This window comes from Muntiacus reevesi, chromosome X (genome assembly GCF_963930625.1).
Source record: "Muntiacus reevesi chromosome X, mMunRee1.1, whole genome shotgun sequence".
NCBI classification, from domain to species: Eukaryota; Metazoa; Chordata; class Mammalia; order Artiodactyla; family Cervidae; genus Muntiacus; species Muntiacus reevesi.
Window position 1 is genome coordinate 107,302,123 of NC_089271.1, and position 20,362 is coordinate 107,322,484.

The following is a 20,362-nucleotide window of genomic DNA, read 5'->3' on the forward strand; positions in this document are numbered from 1 at the left end:
ACTGGTGGGAATCAAGCTCAGAGCAACAATATATTAATATAAAACCCAAATGCTAACTTTTTAATGTAAAATGAAAAGTATGTCACAAGAATTAGATAGTTGGCACAAATTCATCATCGTCTTTTTTTTCTCCCTATCTTTATCTATAATTCAGAGGTATAATATGTATAATTCAGGGTATACTCTGAGTGTCAATTTGTTGATATGCAGAGAGACTCATTAGTGTTATAGGATCTAGATCATTTTAAGGATAGCATATTCTTTCTCTCCTTTGCAAACATATATTTGAGTTCAAACCTTAAATCCTTAAATGATTACTTTGTGATATTTCATGGACTCAACTAAGAAAACTTTTTTTTTCTTTTGGTCACACATCATAGGTTCTCAATCAGGGGATCAAGGATCAAACCTTCGCCCCTTGAAGTAGAAGGGCAGAGTCTTAGTCATTGTTCTGCCAGGGACATCCTTGTATTGTATTTATGATAGAATTATTTACCAAAGGAAGAGGAAAACTTGCTTCTGTCATTCCTTTCATTTATTTATTCACTTCCCCAGTCATCCATTTACTCATTCATTCATTGGACATATGTAAGCATCTACCACATGCTGCTGTTTTTTAGTCATTTAAGTGGTGTCCAACTCTTTGCAACCCCGTGGACTGTAGCCCTCTAGTCTCCTCTGTCCATGGGATTTTCCAGGCAAGAATACTGGAGTGGGTTGCCATTTCCTCCTCCAGGGCACATTCCCAACCCAGGGATCAAACTCATGTCTGTTGCCTCTCCTGCATTGGCAGGTGAATTCTTTACCACTGAACCACCAGGGAAGCCTTCCTACCATGTGCTAGGCTCTCCCTAATAGGCATTAGAGATACAGGCATGGAAAAAACAGGCAAAAACAAAGTATATATTCACATGCAGTTAATATATAGGTGGACAATAACAGAAAAGGAGACAATTAAGGCAAGGAAGAGAGATAGAGATTGAGGTTCAGTTCACTTCAGTCCTCAGTCGTGTCTGACTCTTTGCAACCCCATAGACTGCAGCATACCAGGCTTCCTTGTCCATCACCAACTCTTGGAGCTTGCTCAAACTCATGTCCACTGAATCGGTGATGGCATACAATCATCTCATCTTCGGTCATCCACTTCTCCTCCTCCTTTCAATCTTTCCCAGCATCAGGGTCTTTTCCAATGAGTCAGTTCTTCAAATCAGGTGGTCAAAATATTGGAGCTTCAGCTTCAGCATCAGCCCTTCCAAAGAATATTCAGGGCTGATTTCCTTTAGGATGGACTGGTTGGATCTCCTTGCAGTCCAAGGGACTCTCAAGAGTCTTCTCCAACACCACAGTTCAGAAGCGTCAATTCTCCAGCTCTCAGCCTTCTTTACAGTCCAACTCCCACATCCCTACATGACTACTGGAAAAACCATAGCTTTGTTTTGATGGACCTTTGTTGGCAAAGTAATGTCTCTGTTTTTTTAATATGCTGTCTATGTTGGTCATAGCTTTTTTTCCAAGGAGCAAGTGTCTTTCAATTTCATGGCTGCAGTCACCACCTGCAATGATTTTGGAGCCCAAGAAAATAAATTCTGTCACTGTTTCCATTGTTTCCCCATCTATTTCCCATGAAGTGATGGGACCAGATGCCATGATCTTAGTTTTCTGAATGTTGAGTTTTAAGTCAACTTTTTCACTCTCCTTTCACTCTCATCAATAGGTTCTGTAGTTCTTCTTCACTTTCTACCATAAGGGTAGTGTCATCTGCATTTCTGATATTATTGATATTTCTCCCAACAATCTTGATTCCAGAGATAGACATAGGGGAGTGAAATTTTAAACTGGTGATCACATAGGGCTCAAAGATAAGCTTTCCCCTAGTTTCCTTAGATAACCAGACCGTCTCCTCTTATGAATGACTCATTATTTTTTAGCAACATTCAGTGATGTGAGTGAAATGCTAAAGCCTTAAAAGCTATGCTGTTTCTTTAAGGCAATGATTTGAAATCAGGACAGCAGATTAGAATCACTTGGGAGAGCTTTAAATAAACCATCTGGGCTCCACCCTCTTCGGATTAAATAAGAATCTCTTGTGATGTCAATAGTTTGTAAAAACTCCCCAGGTGACTGTCAATTGCAGCCAAAGCTGCAGATCACTGTTTCAAGGTGACTTTGCTTTAATTTAATATACATTGAGCTGAAAGTTTAATTCTTCAAAGACCACCTTATTTCCTATTTTGGGGGGCAACATACCTTGTTCCTCCAAATTACTCTGTAGGAAACAAAAGTGTATTGTCTATAAACTGTTACATTCAGAGCAACATATCCTTATTGATGGATATGATTCAATATCCTTTAATAATTTCTAAAATAGGATCAGGAAAGAAGTACCAAACAATCTTTTTAAAAATAAATTTGAAAGGTGCAAAAATAAAAACCCTCTCTAAGATTAGGATCTCCCCCTTTCTGACAGATTTCTTCTTACCAATAATAAAGCTCCCACTCCTGTTTGGCAGACTCCTCAGTATTAAAAGTTCCACCTCTTTCCTCCTTGGAGAATAGAAAATTGAGTTAGTAATCTAGCTGCAGTCACATTTAGCTATTGATTTGTTTCAGTTCTAAGACAGGTGCTGCACTGAGAATTACAGCACTGGGTTGCTGGGTACTGAGGAGATTTCCACAGATCTCCTCTCAGGGAGACTGTTTATAGGAAATTCAGAAACTTGAAATGCACACCACTGGTGGCTAATGAGGTAATTAATATGAAACAGACCAGATCTGTATGATACAAGTGCAATACAGGAGGACAGTGATTCAGAACTTCAGAAAGGAGACATTGCTGATTATACACACAAAAGCACTGGGAAATGAGGCTGTGAATTTACCTGAAAAACTTGTCACATGCAATTTGGTTGGTCTGAAAATTGCAAACAAAGACATCGACTAGGAGACCCCAAATTTGATTCACCCCAAAGCTAACACCTGTCACGATTTGCTCATGAGCAAGTTGAAATTTGATACCCATCTTGATTTCCCTTGAGATATACATGGGTTTCATAGTAAAGACGGGAAAATACTCTCCTTCAGGGGTACAACAGAAAGCCATGGCCCACAGGAATATCACAGAGAATATTAATCCATTCCCAAGGTAGGCCCAATAGAAGCAGAGAGGAGAGAATAAGAACTTTGAGTACAACCTCTGCACTGTGAGGCTCTCCTTGGCCTATGGCTTATTTCTTTTCATTCATCTGTTCCTTCACTTGAAAGGAACTTTTGCTCCAAAATGTACAGAGGATAAAAGGACTGGTTTAGTTTCAGGACACACGTCATGAAAGCATTTTCTTCTGTTTGTCCTAGCCTAGGAGATGCCCCTCTTTTGAAATGGGAATGAACCATTCTGTTCTGAGCCTGGGGTCATTTGAGTAAAAGAGGGAAATGGGGTGAAAGAAATATGTTAGGTACTCACAATGCATCAGGCATTTGACCTAGATTGGTGTTATCTGTAGTGGTTTGAATGGTGTCCACCCTCCCCATTCAGGTACACTCAGAACCTCAGAACATGACCTGAGTTGGAAATAGGTCTTTGCAGATGTCATCAGTTAAGGATCCTGAGCTGATATGATTCTGGAATTAGGGTGATCCTTTGATTCAATAATTGTTGTTCTTATAAGAAGAGAGGAAGTCCATGTCAAGATGGAGGCAGAGGTTGGGTGATGTGACCATAGCTGAGGAACACCCAGGACAACCAGGAGCTGAAAGAGGTGAGGATGTCTTCTCCTCTTGAGCTCTCAGATGGAGAACAGCCCTGCTGACATGTTAATTTTGGACTTCTGGCTTCCAGACCTGTGAGAGCATGTATTTCTGGTTTTTGAAGTCATCAAAATAGCGGTAATTTGTTCAGGCAGCCCTAGGAACCTACTACGCTATCCAATTCGAAGCAAATGTATGAGGAACACAGACTTATCCTCACTTTCTAGGTGAGGAAGCTGAAGCCACTCAGCAGTGGACAGAGAATTTCAAACTCATATCTATTTGACTTTAAGGCTGCTCCCTTAACCCACACTGCTTGTCTAATAAGAAAACGCCCTCATCAACTGCCTTCTGAGCCTGAGCCTCCCTATCTGTAATGGGCATATGAATCAGGGGCTCTTATTAAAATGCAACTTCTGAGTTCTTTGGTTTGGAAGGTTCCTGAGATTCTGCATTTCTGAAATGATCCAGTGATCAGCACTTAGGTAGCCCTTTAGGTAGCAAGGACCCGAATCAGTGATCAGAATAGTGTTTTGGCACAAACAGTCAGATAGTACATATTCTCAGCTTTGCAGTCATACAGTCTTTGTTGTAGCTGCCCAACCCTGTTGTCACATGAAAGCAGCCATAGACAATAGACATGAAAATTTGAATTTCATATAATTTTCGTGTGCCATGAAATATTATTCTTTTGATATTTTTTTAGCCATTACAAAATGTTTTAAAAATTCTTAGCTTCCTGTTGATTAAGAAAGAGGTGGCAGACTGACTTTGACCCACAGGCTATGGTTTGCAGAACCCTGGTCTAAATTACTAACACCTGGTGTGTGTGTAATACAGAAGCAATGATCTTATTTTTTTTTAAAGGCAGCATATTTGAAAAACATCCTGGTATGGAAAGAGAATTGGAGAGGGGATGAGAAAATCTAGGTTTCAAATGCGACCTGTGCTCTTTATTCACAAATGACTTCTCTGAGCTCCGTCATTTTTTTCATTTCTTTACTGGAGTTGATGATAAAAATTGCCCTCCTTATCTTCCTGGGTTGTTTGGGGGTTAAATGGTAAAAGATATTCCCTAGCTCCACTTTCAGAGAAGGCAATGGCACCCCACTCCAGTACTCTTGCCTAGAAAACCCCATGGATGGGGGAGCCTGGTAGGCTGCGGTCCATGGGGTTGCTAAGAGTCAGACAGGACTGAGCAACTTCACTTTCACTTTTCACTTTCACACATTGGAGAAAGAAATGGCAACCCACTCCAGTGTTCTTGCCTGGAGAATCCCAGGGACGGGGGAGCCTGGTGTACTGCCGTCTATGGGGTTGCACAGAGTCGCACAAGACTGAAGCGACTTGGCATCAGCAGCTCCACTTTCTTCCTGTTCCTTCTACCCTCTTTGTTCACTTTTGCATACAAATTTAATCTCAGCAGGTAAATTAGCTGAGATGAGAATATTAATTTAAGTGGACTTGTGTCAACATCAGTCTTAGAAATAAAGGTGCCAGTGTGCCTTGAAAACTGGTACATCATCAAACTAAAAACACTGGAAATAGACACTTGTAGGCCTGAAACAAACTCCAAAGCCTGACAGACATCTGAGAGGATACCAGAATGGTGGCTAGATGGCAGGGAAAGAAGGGATGATGAAGGCTGAGAAGCAACAGCATGCAAAAGGAATAGGGGGTGTAAGGAAAAGAAGCCAGAGATAAGGACTGAGCTTGAGAATGTCATCCCTTTATTAATCAGCATTGCAACTCACACCATTGTGGAGATGGTTATACACCACTATGTATAAAACATGCATATTTGATCCAAACATTCTCACTTCAAAGACATCTTTAGGAATAAGGATAGGATTAATTCACATTGACGCTGGCTTCCTATGAAGTTCATCTTGATTAAAATCTTCCTCAACTGTTGAGCCACAAAAATGAACCAGGAAACACTGGACCCTCATTAATTGCTCAAAGGTAACATTTAATTTGCAAATCTATGTTTTCATTTGCCAGTTGAAAGTAAACAAGGAAGGGCAGGGGGGTCACAGAAAAGGAGCTAATATTCAAGTTTTTACAAGTAAGATGAATTTGACCCTAAAGATAATGTTGAATTGCCATTCCCATAACATACCTTCCATTCACCAGTCACATCCACAACTGGGTGTTGTTTTTGCTTTGACTCCTTCTATTTATTCTTTCTGGAGTTATTTCTCCACTGATCTCCAGTAGCATACTGGGCACCTACCAACCTGGGGAGTTCATCTTTCAGTATCCTATCTTTTTGCCGTTTCATGCTGTTCATGGGGTTCTCAAGGCAAGAATTATGAAGTGGTTTGCATTCCCTTCCCCAGTGGACCACATTTTTTCAGAACTCTCCTCCATAACCCGTCTCTTGTGGGTGGTCCTACACAGCATGGCTCATAGTTTCATGGAGTTAGATAAGGCTGTGGTCCATGTGATTAGATTGGTTAGTTTTCTGTGATTGTGGTTTACAGTCTGTCTGCCCTCTGACGGAGAATAACAAGAGGCTTATGGAAACTTCCTGGTAGGAGAGACTGACTGAGGGGGAAACTGGGTCTTATTCTGATTGGCGGGACCATGCCCTGTAAATTGTTAATCCACGATGGTGTGATCACTCACCTAGAGCCAGACATCCTGGAATGTGAAGTCAAGTGGGCCTTAGGAAGCATCATTATGAACAAAGCTAGTGGAGGTGATGGAATTCCAGTTGAGCTATTTCAAATCCTGAAAGATTCTGCTGTGAAAGTGCTGCACTCAATGTGTCAGCAAATTTGGAAAACTCAGCAGTGGTCACAGGACTGGAAAAGGTCAGTTTTCATTCCAATCCCCAAAAAAGGCAATTCCAAAGAATGCTCAAACTACCACACAATTGCACTCATCTCACACGCTAGTAAATTAATGCTCAAAATTCTCAAAGCCAGGCTTAAGTAATACATGAACCGTGAACTTCAAGATGCTCAATCTGGATTTAGAAAAGGCAGAGGAACCAGAGACCAAATTGCCAACATCCGCTGGATCATTGAAAAAGCAAGGGAGTTCCCGAAAAACATCTATTTCTGCTTTATTGACTATTCCAAAGCCTTTGGCAGTGTGGATCACAATAAACTGTGGAAAATTCTGAAAGAGATGGAAATACCAGACCACCTGACCTGCCTCTTGAGAAACCTGTATGCAGGTCAGGAAAGAACAGTTAGTACTGGACATGGAACAATAGACTGGTTCCAAATAGGAAAAGGAGTACATCAAGACTGTATATTATCACCCTGCTTATTTAACTTATATGCATAGTACATCATGAGAAACGCTGGGCTGTATGAAGCACAAGCTGGAATCAAGATTGCCAGGAGAAATATCAGTAACCTCAGATATTCAAATGACACCACTCTTATGGGAGAAAGTGAAGAGGAACTAAAGAGCCTCTTGATGAAAGTGAAAGAGGAGAGTGAAAAAGTTGGCTTAAAGCTCAACATTCAGAAAACTAAGATCATGGCATCTGCTCCCATCACTTAATGGCAAATAGATGGGGAAACAGTGGAAACAGTGGCAGAGTTTATTTTTTGGGGCTCCAAAATCATGGCAGATGGTGACTGCAGCCTTGATAGTCATGTATGGATGTGAGATTTGGACTATAAAGCAAGTTGAGTGCCAAAGAATTGATGGTTTTGAACTATGATGGTGTTGGAAAAGACTGTTGACAGTCCCTCGTCCTGCAAGGAGATCCAACCAGTCCATCCTAAAAGAAATCAGTCCTGAATATTCATTAGAAGGACTGCTGTTGAAGCTGAAACTCCAACACATTGGTGCCCTGATGCAAAGAGCTGACTCATTTGAAAAGAGCCTGGTGCTGGGAAAGATTGAAGGTGGGATAAGGGGATGACAGAGGACGAGATGGTTGGATGGCATCACTGACTCAATGGACATGAGTTTGAACAAACTCCAGGAGTTGGTGATGGACAGGGAGGCCTGGCGTGCTGCAGTTCATGGGGTCTCAAAAACTTGGACACGACTGAGCAGTTGAACTGAACTGAACCGAACTTTCCATTCAGTTCAGCCAACATTTCCAAAGCACTCACTAGGTTTTAGGCACTGGACAACACCCCAGCTCCACCAGTGGGTTCAAACAGAGAAGGACCTTGTTCATGCCCACAAGGAATTTGAAGTCTAGAATGAGAGACAGTCCTGCCCAGTCAATAGCCACAATAGACCACAGAATGCATGCAATTAAGACAGTGTATACAAGATTCAGTGGAATGGATGGTGAAGGAGAACAAGGGAGCAAGGGTAATGGCATAAAGATTGTGCAAAGAACACCCAAGTAAGTTTTTTAAGAAGACTATTTCATATATATAGAATGCTTATTACATGCCAGACATTAAACTACATAAACCCATTTGATCTTCACAGTAATATATTCTTTCTCTTTTCCTAAAAGTTGGGATTGGGATTGAGAGACACCAGTCATTCTTTACCAAACTGAAAACACATAAGTGCAAGAGGCATGCATCAGCCATGTCAGCCTATGTGCACACTCAGGCACTCCAAACTGCCCTTTACAAAATGGCAGAGGCAAATGGCAAATGAGAATGAATGAACCCATGAGCAAATAGAAACAAAGACAAGAAATGGGGTGTTCAAGCAATAGAAAAGGAGGACTACCTGTTTAAGTGGGCATTAACAAGTTTTCACTTGTTTACACGTCTTAGGTCAAGCAGCCATAATGTAAACATTCTATTTCCAGCCACAGTCCTCCCATCCTAGCTAATTGCACCATGATCAGTCACGTGACCCACCTTTTGACCTGTGGATACCAATGCAGTGAGTCAAAAATACCTAAGGGGAAGTAAACCTAAAAGGACAGTAGCTAGTTGAAGCCTGAGTCTCCTGAGAGCTTTCTAGCACCTGCTTTGTGATACCTAGCTGTTCTCTGCCCTTGGACTCCATGGGCTGCCTCTGTATCTAACCAATAAAATTCCTGATTTTTGGCTTGTGGTATTTTAAGGTGGAAGTTTCAGTTAGCTTCAACCAAAAGAATCTTACTTAAAACATAAAAGAAGAACCTGGGCAATTATTTCTCAAGAGGGTAACTTTTCAGTGTACTCACAGGTTCCTGAGTAGAGCTTTTGTTTCATTCACAGCAAATCATTTCACAGAATATTATAATACTAAAGAATAAGAATTTCAGTGCTTTGGATGATAGGATTTAACACTTCCCTATCTGCACTATATTCCCTATTTTTAGATCCTCTATTATAGGACTGCTGATTATAAGAGAGATTGAGGCATGTAAAAGGCAGCCATATATTAATGACTCCTCTGGTATAAAACTCAATGAACATGACAGATTGAACCAGTTAAACAATCCCTTTTCCCATACTGTTTACCCATAAAAAAATAAGACCTGGTTGCCACTTGATGAAAGCTGCCCCAAACACAACACTGGAAGAATATTCATGTGTGTCCAGTTTTTCCAAATGGCTCTTATTATGTCCTAATCATATTATGGATGGTGGAGAGAGAAGAGTCTTTGAGGTTGAATCTGAACCCCATATTCAGAAATGTGAAAGTATATACAGGCCCACTGGAACCTGGAGCCTTTATCCATCCTCATTCTGCTTACCTTGTAGGGCATTTTTGAGGATCAGATGACACTTTGGAAATGCAAGTGCTTTGTCATCCTACCACCATGTCAGTGTGAGGAATTAGGGGGCAAAAAAGGAAGGATTGAAGAGGAAACTGACATTTGTTGACTTGTATGACTTCTCAATTAGTCTGTAGAACATCCTGCTGCTAGGTATTGGATGGGCCTATAAAGTTCATTTGGGTTTCTCTGTAACAGCTTATGGAAAAACTGGAATGAACTTTTTGGCCAATCCAATATTATTTTTCTTTTCCTATTTTATACATGAGGAAATGGAGGGTCATTGAAGCTCTTAAGTTATATCAACAGTCATAACAGAAAAACAGCTTTCCATACTAAAATGTTCTTTTCCATGTCTCAACACTCATACTCATTTACCATCTTCTTTCAAAGGTAGTTATAAGAACTCTTTAGCACAATGATTCAATAACAAGTTATGTATATTCCATGATGAGATCAACCAGTGAGGAACCATGCTACTCCCCTGCATCAAATAACCATTTCTGTGTTAGTCTAGTTGTGGGGGCTGACTTCAAAATATTTCATTTGGATGCAACAAGCCATTCAGCTGAATTGGAGGGCAAGTTATAGCACAGGATTTTTTTTATTCCTTTTGATAAAGGAAGAAAAGGTCACATATTTGCCAACCTTCCCATCAAACCTGTTTGTCTTCAATGTGTTAGCACAAAAGGTGCCCCAGCAGAAGGGTTGAGTGGGAACTGAAATCCAGCCATAGCTCTGTTCATCAAGCCTGGCACAATGGCAAGGACCTACTTCATTCCAGAGAAAGCATTTTTCTGCCAGTGTGCCCAAGCCCAGCTGTATAAGTCTGGGAGGGATATCATTTATTGATTCAAGGTATCCTTAAAAAGGCAACCTGTTGACTAATGTCTCCCCTTTTCTTTCAAAGGCATGTTTTTTTCCTCCTAAAGGCAGATTTTAATCCAAGAGTGAAGGCAACTTCTACTGAAGGAGAAAATACAAACAAACACCTGTCTGTATAGTTCATGACTATCAGGTGCTCCCCAAATAAAATTTAAAATACAAGTGGCTGATTTTTTGAGGCAACAAAATCACAGAAACCTAATTGCAGAGACACAGTTAGTCCTTTGCTTCTGATCGCCTTGTAAGGAGATATTCAACATGGGCCTGAATCAGAGGGAACAGATTCTCTGAAATTATGTCTTTGAACAAGGCTCAGTGAGACAGCTCTTGATCCTACCCGTGTAGCACAACATGAGACTTCTTTGCTTAAGAATCTTGGTTCTGGTGGGGCAGGGAAAGGCAGAAAGAAAGGCAGAAAGAAACCTTGGGGAAACAAAAGCAGCACTCCAGATTCAGATTCTCTAGGAGGGACACCAAAGTATCAGTTTTCAGCATGGCTTTGGTCTTTTCATAATCAGCTCTTATCTTTCCCAAGGTTTCCCTGTTGGATCAGATGGTAAAACATCTGCCTGCAATGCGGGAGACCCAGGTTCAATCACTGGGTTGGGAAGATCCCCTGGAGAAGAAAATGGCAACCCACTTCAGTACTCTTGTCTGTAAAATTCCGTGGATGGAGGAGCCTGGTAGGCTACACTCCATGGGGTTGCAAAGAGTTGGACACGACTGAGTGATTTCATTTTCACTATCTTTCCTAATAATGGCTTTAATAGACATTATCTTGTGATTGATTGTAAAATATATAGAGGTGATTCTCATCCGTTGTTATATATTGCATATTCATGTCCACCCCCCAATTTTATATGCTTAAAATCTAATGTCTGATGTGATGGTATTAGGAGGTGAGGCCTTTGGGAGATAATTAAGTCATGAGGGTGGAGCCCTCATGATAGGATGAGTGCCCTTGTAATTAGTGCCTGTGTAAGAAGAGAGCTTGCTTCCTTTCTCTCTTCTCCACCATGTGAAGATATAATAAGAAAATGGCCATCTGCAAATGAGGATGCTGGCCTTTGCTAGACACTGGATCCATCAGCACCTTGTTCTTGACTTCCCAGCCTCCAGAAATGTGAAAAGTAAAAGTTGGTTGTTTAAGACACCCACTCTACTTTAATTTATATATGGGCTTCCCAGGTGGTGCTAGTGGTAAAGAACCCACCTGCCAATGCAGGTTAAACATAAGAGACACGGGTTCAATTCCTGGGTTGGGAAGAACCCCTGGAGGAGGGCACAGTAACCTACTCCAGTATTCTTGCCTGGCAAATCTGATGGACAGAGGAGGCTGGCGGGCTGCAGTCCTTAGGGTTGCAGAGTCAGACACGACTGAAGAGACTTAGCACTCAGCACTCACATGCTAATATACTGTATGTCAGAGAGAATGTATAACTCAGGTGTTGAGTATTACACATAACTGCAGTAGCACCATGGGAATGTGGCATTTAGGTGGTGGTAGGAAAGATTTAACATAGCAGGCTTGAGATCGCTATCCTTGGAATGACTTGCTTGCAGAGTTGGCCATTGGCTGGAGTCTGGGAACTTGGTTTTTGGGAGACTCCCCACCATTCCCTAACTGAAAACAGTGGCTTGCTGTGCCTAAACTGTTTGTACAAACAATATAATTTATGCTGAATGTCTGCTTTCCTTTAGGGAGTCTGAAATTCTGAAACACGCTAGGCAAAGAGCACCTATTGAAACTCTTGAATACTGAGTCTCTACTGAACTTTCCCAGAAGACAACACTTTGCATGTGTTGTCACAGTTTGATGCTGGAGAAATTGAATTAAGTTCATTCTTTGTGACTCCACTGGGAGAGATCTCTTGAAAAATTTGTCAGATTTCCTCCAGATTTGGTCCCCATGCTACTTTTCCCTTTGCTAATTTTCCCTTGTATCTTTTGCTGTAACAAGTCATAGCTGTGAGTGAGACCATATGCTGAGGTCCGTGAGTAATCCTACCAAATCATTGAACCTGGGGTTGTCTTGGGAACCCTCAACATAGTTGAACACCAGGAATCATGGGAGTAAAAGAAGGAAAGAGGCAAAGAAAAAGGTGAGATCTGCTGACAAACAACCAACTTATAAGAAAAAATACCTTCAAACCATTGAATACATGTTAATTTATATCTCCTTTTTTCCTCAAATGTTTAGCAGTAGCTTATGACAAGAATATGCATAATAATACAGCATGATCTCATTATATAAAAATATACATATGGGCATGGAGAAAAAGACTGGAAAGAATACACCAAAACATTAGCAGTTGTTTTCTCCAGATGAAGTGATAGAATTCTATTGCTTAATTTTTTCCCTCTTCTTCTGCATAACTTTATTTTCCATATTTTCTATAATGAACACATATTGCTTTTATAATGAGACTAGAAAAAGATTACATAAAATTGAATGTTAAAACATAATTAAGATCTGAAAAAATCAAGAAAAATACACAAAAATACAGGAAGCCATGACTAAGAGAAAAACATTTAAAATAGATGTACAGACTGTAAAGACCTAAAACTTTTAACATTTCTGCCTCAATTTTGACTCTAGGTTCCCTGACAGAGAAGGAAAAATAGAGACACAGTTCAGTCTGTTGTCAAGAAGGCAAGGTATTTGTATTACTAAATATTTGCTTACCACAAACTCAATGGCTTAAAACAACACAGTTCTATAGGTCATAAGTCCAGCTAGGTTATTTTCTAAGGGTATCACAGCCTGAAATCACAGATTTGGCCAGGACTGAGCTTTCATCTGGAGTCTCTGGAAAGGTCTGCTCCCAGTATCATTCTCTCTGTTGGCAGAATTTACTTTCTTGTGGTTGTTGGACTGAGGTCTCAATTTCCCTGCTACATATCCTCCTCCATCTTTAAGTAAGCAGTAATATATTGAATTTGTCTTGTGCTTTGAATCTCTGACTTCTTTGTCTGTAACCTTACTTTAAGGGGCTCATGTGACTAGATCAGGATTCCCCAAAGAATCAGCCATCCCATATATTATAATGGAATCACAGGAATGAAATCTATCATATTCACAGTCTCTGGGTTATATAGGAAGTGTACACCATCAGGGTGAGGGGAATCTTGGGTATCATCTTAGAGTTCTATCATATGTAGCACATATAATTTTATGCTGGAATTTAACCACTTCGCCTATAGAGATATAGTCTAGCCCCTCATTCTGTACCCAGAGATAGTCCTAAGGAAATACAGATAGCAACTTGTGTGAACACTTATCACACTCTAATTCTCCTTTTAATTTTAATGTTTATCTTTTTCCAGCTGGAAACAAGCTGCAAAGGAGGGAGAAATTGGCTGGAGATGGTGGGCAGGACAGATGCTTTTAAGTAGAATGGAAGGTGATTGACAGAAAGCAGTCACAGTTTGGGGGAATGAGAACGTAACTGAGAGTTTGGAATCAGAATTCCTAGTCTCTGCCTGTACCTAGTCTTGTGGGCTTTGTCAAGTCCTTTTCTTTCCCCCTATAGGCCTAGCTTTCCTTTCCTTTCCTTTTTTAAATTTTATTTATTTATTTGGCATGAAGAGCAGTCTGAATAAACCTAAGTGATGTCTCAGCTTCATACTTTGAACTACTAGATAGATGCTAATGGCACATGTACCTTGTTTCCCAAAGTGTAATTCAGGGACCAGCAGCATTGTCATCACTTGGGAGCGTGTTAGAAATAAAGTTTCAGGCTTCACCCCAGACCAACTAAATCAGAACCTGGTTTACAACGTGATGGCTGCATGAGTCGTTACAGCTTGAGAAGTGATGCTACAGAGCATTACTGCTCCCTTTGTGAATCCTGCTGCCCAGACCCACTACGGTCCTAAGGACCTGGGACTTGTGTCCTATGGTCTGCCCCATCTCTCATTTCCACCTCCTTAGAAATGAAAAGAACTGCTGCTGATGGACTGGGGTTGTGGCTGGATGCTCACCTCACTGTAAGAAGCTACAGTTAAGCTAATCCTAAAATTCATATGGAAATACAAGGGATCCAGAATAGCCACACACACACACACACAAAAATAAGGCTGAAGGACTCAAACTTCTCAATTTCAAAACTTTCTATTAAACTATTGTAATTAAGAAAGTTTAGTACTGGCATCAGGATAGACACACAAACTAATGGAACAGAATTGAGAGTACAGAAATAAATCCATATATCTATTTGTGATTAATTTTTGGCATAAGTGCTAAGGTCATTCAGTGGGGAAGGAATAGTCTTTTCAAGAAGTGGTCCTGGATATCTGTGTGCAAGAGAATGAGTTTGGACTGCAACCTCACATCATAATCAAAAATTAATTCAAAAGGGACCAAAACCTAAATGTTAGAGCTAAAACTATTAAACTCTTAGAAGAAAACAGGGGTGGACTTGAATGCTTTTGGATTTCTTATATTTAATATCCAAGTCACAAGAAACAAAAGAAAGAATAGATACATTCAAATTTAAATAGTTAAAAATTTTGTGCATTAAAGGACACTATCAAGAGAGTGAAAAGACAACCCACAAAAGAGAGGAATATTTAAAAATTGTCTGTCTGATAAGGGTTTAATACCCCGAATATGTAACTCAAAAACAAAAACACAATCAACCTAATTAGAACTTGGGCAAAGGACTTGAATAGACGTTGCTCCAAAAAAGATATGGAAATGGCCAACAAGCCAATGATAAGAGGCTTCACATCATTAATTATTAGGGAGTTGCAAATCAAAGCAACCATTGAAGAACACTTCACACCCACTAGGACTGTGGCACCCCACTCCAGTACTCTTGCCTGGAAAATCCTATGGACGGAGGAGCCTGGTGGGCTGCAGTCCATGGGGTTGCAAAGTGTTGGATGCGACTGAGCGACTTCAGTTCACTTTTCACTTTCATGCATTGGAGAAGGAAATGGCAACCCACTCCAGTGTTCTTGCCTGGAGAATCCCAGGGGTGGCGGAGCTTGGTGGGTTGCCGTCTATGGGGTCGCACAGAGTCAGACATGACTGAAGCGACTTAGCAGCAGTGGCAGCAGCAGGACTGTTATAATTTTTAAAAAAAGAAACTGGAAAATAACAAGTGTTGACAAAGATGAGGAGAAATTAAAAGCTTCATATATTGCTGCTGATAAAGTAAAATGGCTTAGTTCCTGTGGAAAATAATTTGGCAGTTCCTTAAAATGTTAAACATAGAATTACCATGTGAACCCAGCAAAGGAGCTCTTAGATATATACCTAAAATAATTGAAAACATATTTTCATGCAAAAATATGCTCACAAATGTTCACAACAACATTATTCATGATAAGCAACAAAAATGGGAGCACCACAAATGCCCATCAATTGATGAATGGATAAACAAAAAGAGGTATAGCTACAAAAGGGAATATTATTCAGTCATTAAAAGGAGTAAGCTACTGGTATGTGATGCAACATGGGTGAACCTTGAAAACATTATGCTAAGTAAAAGAAGGTAGACGCAAAAGACCACATTTTATATAATTTCATTTATAAGAAATATCTGTAATAGGGACATCGATACAGACAGAAATCCTATTAGTCATTGTTATGTGACAGAGAAAGAGGGCAATTAGGATTGACTGCTAATAGATACAAGGTTTCTGGGGAGAGGTGGTGGAAAGTTCTAGAATTAGGTAATGGTTATGGTTACACAATGTTGTGAATATACTACAAACCACTGAATTGCACATGTTCAAAAGGTAAACTTAATGATACATGAACTCTACCTCCATAATTAAATATATGAATAAAGAAGCAAAAGAGCAACTTTTTGATTCTGGTCCTTTGACCTCAGGCATCAGAGGCCAAGCCAGGATCTCCCCTCAGTACACACTGAGGGAGGAGGCAGAACTGAGGCAGTAGTTAATCAGTTTAAGAGAAATGAAATTAAATCACAACATGAAATGAGGGGATGAAATTCTTCTTCATTCAGAAGGAATATATCAGCTGTAAAAATGAAACTCTTTTCTTCTCTAGGGATAGAAGCAAATGCTGCCTTTCTCAATTAAAGTGTCAGCTGTCCCTTCCTAAGGAAAGGAATTCAATCATCTAGTTGTTTGGTCTCCAAGCCAGTTGACGAATTTTTTTTTTCTCTCCCCGCTGAATGGACTGTTTTCAAACTTCTTTTGGTGATGAATTATTTCACTGCCATCTGCGAAAAGCCTTAAAGCTGGTAGGGTCAATGAAATGTACTCTGGGATACTCTGAATCGGGTGTTCTGCCAAAGAAGCTGTAATGGGAGAAGGAGGGATTTTCTTCCCCTTTTTCACAAATATGGTGAGTCTCAGTGTTTCTGAAAAGCATTCTGTGATGTCTCAAGTGAGGATGAGGCTTCTCACTTCCTAACACATTTATATTCCTCTTTGCCTAGATCACTGCTTCTCATCTTATGTTTCAGTTTAGCCATCACCTCCTTTAGGCAGCGACCCAGAACACCTGCAACCGGCAAGCAGCCCAGAGAGGTTGTTCAATATTTTAGCCTGCCCGAAACAAGAGATGAACCCTGCATTCATTTTCTATTTTTGCTAAACAAATTACTGCACACTTAGCGGCTTAAAACACCATGTCTTTATCACCTCAAAGTTTTAGACAGTCAGCAGTCTGAGGTGGATCTTCTGCTCAGGGTCTTATAAGGCTGCATTCACATGTGTCAGCTAGGTCATGTATTAATCTGGAGATTGGGGTCCTATTCCAAACCCATTTAGATTGCTGGTAAAGTTCAGTTTTTTGCCACAGTGGATCAGAGGACTTTGGCTCCTAGTGGTTTCTCCTTCCTGTAGGCAGTTCACAACCTACTCGTTGGTTTCTTCAAGATCAGCAAAACAGCATCTATGCTGATTTGAGACTCTGACTCTAAGGAAGGCCTAGACCCTGGTTTTAAAAGAACTCACCTGATTAGATCAGACCCACCCACTCTCTCTTCTGACTGTCTCAAAAACCAACAAATAGGGATTCTACTTACATCAGAAAAGGTCTTTCACCTTTGCCATATAATGTAATATAATTACAGGAATGCTATTACATTATATTCACAGGTCCTATCCACACTCAAGGAGAAAGGATTATACAGGGTTTGTATACCAGAAACTTGGGCAGGAACTTGGAGACCATTTTGGAATTCAAAGACCCCTTGATTTTACTTTGCAGACCACATTTACCCCCCACAGCTCATGAGATTTGGCTGCAACTGACCCCAATCTCTATTATTTTCTAACTGATTTTTATAGAAAATCCATTAATGAGCTGTTCTTTGTCAAATAAAAGGCAGATCATGTCTGCCCTATAGGGAACCCAGGATACCAACAGGTACAGGCAAAAGCACACTGATCTTTGTGTCAGACAAACCTGGTTTGGAGTGCCCTGCCTCACCTCTTACTCTCTGTGTGACCTTGGGCTGTGCTTAGTCGCTCAGTCATGTTCAACTCTCTGCGACCCCATGAACTGTAGCTTGCCAAGCTCCTCTGTCCATGGGGATTCTCCAGGCAGGAATACTGGAGTGGGTTGCCATGACCTCCTCCAGGGGATCTTCCCAACCCAGGGATCAAACCCAGGTCTCCTGCATTGCAGGCCGATTCTTTACTGTCTGAGCCACCAGAGAAGCACAGATCTGAGTCACTGTGTGACCTTAGGCAAGTCTTAAAATCTCTCTGAACCCCAGTTCCATAAGTGCAAAAGTGCTGTTGTGAAGAATTAAAATGAGGATTGAGAATAAATATTGAGGCAGAATCCCAGGCCTTCATATGTTTGCAATGAAACTAAAAGGAAAGACTTGTAATAAATGAACACATCTTACTAGAGCTTTCTTTTTATAAATTTTCTGGTCGAAATCTGAAACAGTGCCACAGTGTGCTTTGCTGAGCAACATATTTATCAGTGACTTTCATAGGATAAAATCTCTGAATGCGTAAAACTTTGAAGAGGGGAAGCCCACTTGCTCTGGAATTTCAAAACATCAAGGCCTCCAGACAATACAAGATAGTCACGTTTTCCCCTGAGGGCCTAAGTTAGCTGCTGCCTGGATTCAGCTCCACTGAACTGAAGACTTGGGCGCCCTCCATTGTTTGAGCTATTGCTATTGATGATCAGTGCCCTGGAACAGAGATCTAACTTTCTAGAAGCAGCATTTACTTACTCACCTAGGTCAAAACCACATCTAATGATTGTGTAGTGCATGTGCACACACATACCCACATTCACACAGAACAGCGATACTCTCACCTCGACAAAATGGATGCTACTCTCATTAATTTCATTAATAGTGTAACTGTTATTTACCTGACTTCAGGAGGTTCCTCCTCTCGAAGACAGAGAGAGGGGAAGGGAGAAAGTGACGCAAAATAGCTTTTTCTTCTAGTGTTTCTTAGTCATAATAGTTACCTAATTGCACAAGCTGGTACTTGGGAATGACCATATGCATCTTCACATCTATACGCAGTGCACTACCAAATCTCGTTGGCTCTACCACTAAAATACATATCCCAAATCACTTCTTTCCATCTCCACTGCTACTAGCATAGCTAAAGTCACCATCTCTTGTATAAAGAATTACAATAGTCACCTAATTGGTCCTTTGACTTTCACTCTTGCTTCTTGCCCTATAGTCCGATTTCCATGCAGCAGCCAAAATTTTCCTTCTAAAGTTAAAACATATTCTTCTGCTTAAACATTCTTCTGCTTAAAATCGTAAACTGTCTTACACCTTAGTCCAAAATGCTTGATGTCAACTAGAAAATCTCAACAAAATCTGTCTCCTTCCTTAGTCTGCAACCTCATCTTATCCTACTCTCTCCCACATTTACCAACAACTGTAGCTACATTGCCCTGTTTGTTAACATGCTAAGCTTATTTCCTCCTCAGAGCCTGTGCCCTGGTTGTTCCCTCTACCTGGGACATTTTTCTCCTTGAACTTTGTACCCACAACTAACTCTTTTATGCCATTCAGGTCTTAGCTCAAATGCCACCTTCTCAGAATAACTTTTTAAGTCACTCCCATCTAAGTTAGAATAAATCCCTAGCCTTACAATCAAGTCACCTTGTTTCTGTTCTTCATAATAATTTGTATGCTTTTATTCTCTGTAATATTTGTTTTTATGGGGACCTCAGTCCCTACCAGAATGTAAGCACTATAAAAGCAAAAACCTTATAGATCTTGTTCAATTTTATGTCTTCTGAACTTAGATGACTCTTTGGTATTTATTAGGGGATATCTGTACCCAAATATATATGTAATTATATATATATATAGATAGATAGATATAGATATAGATATAGATGTAGATATAGATATATAGATATAGATATATATATATTAGGGCACAATTGGGTAAAAGGATTTTCTCCATTTTCAGATGAAGAAAGAAGCTTGAAGAACTGTTCTTGGGTTAAAAAGCTAGTAAACATCTTTGAAACCAGGAGTATCTCTGCAAAACAAACAATAATTGTAAGCACTTCTGTAACAATATGTTCCAGATACTAATATGTGCCAGTACAGTCCTCACTTAATCTGCAAATCTTCTCTAAGGTGTATTTCGTGAGGTGTGGGGGGAAGGTTAACAAATAATGATTGATGTATCACACATGTCTTAGTTCAATGCAGTCAGTCAAACATGTTTCTTCCATCACATGGTTCTGCCAGCTCCTTGGGTCTCAGAATCTGGATTCTTTGCTACTGGACTGCAAATGAAGGAAGGAGATCTTCTCCAAGGGATCTTCCCAACCCAGGGATCAAACCCAGGTCTCCCGCATTGCAGGTGGATTCTTTATTAACTGAGCTATCAGGGAAACCCGAAATGAAGGAAGAGAAAATGTCAAATAGGACGACTGATTTTTAGGGACCAGGTTATTCTCTTCCAGCACAGCAACATGAGGGGACAGGTAGAACATATTCTCTAATTTGGGGAAAAAATAGTAAGTGGGCCTAGCTCACAAACGTGTGGGATGGGAAGAGAGGTGCACACAAACTGGGTCCTGTTCCTCCACATTTCATTGGCCAGGACTCAGCCATGTGACCTGATCTGAACCCAGAAGGGGACGGG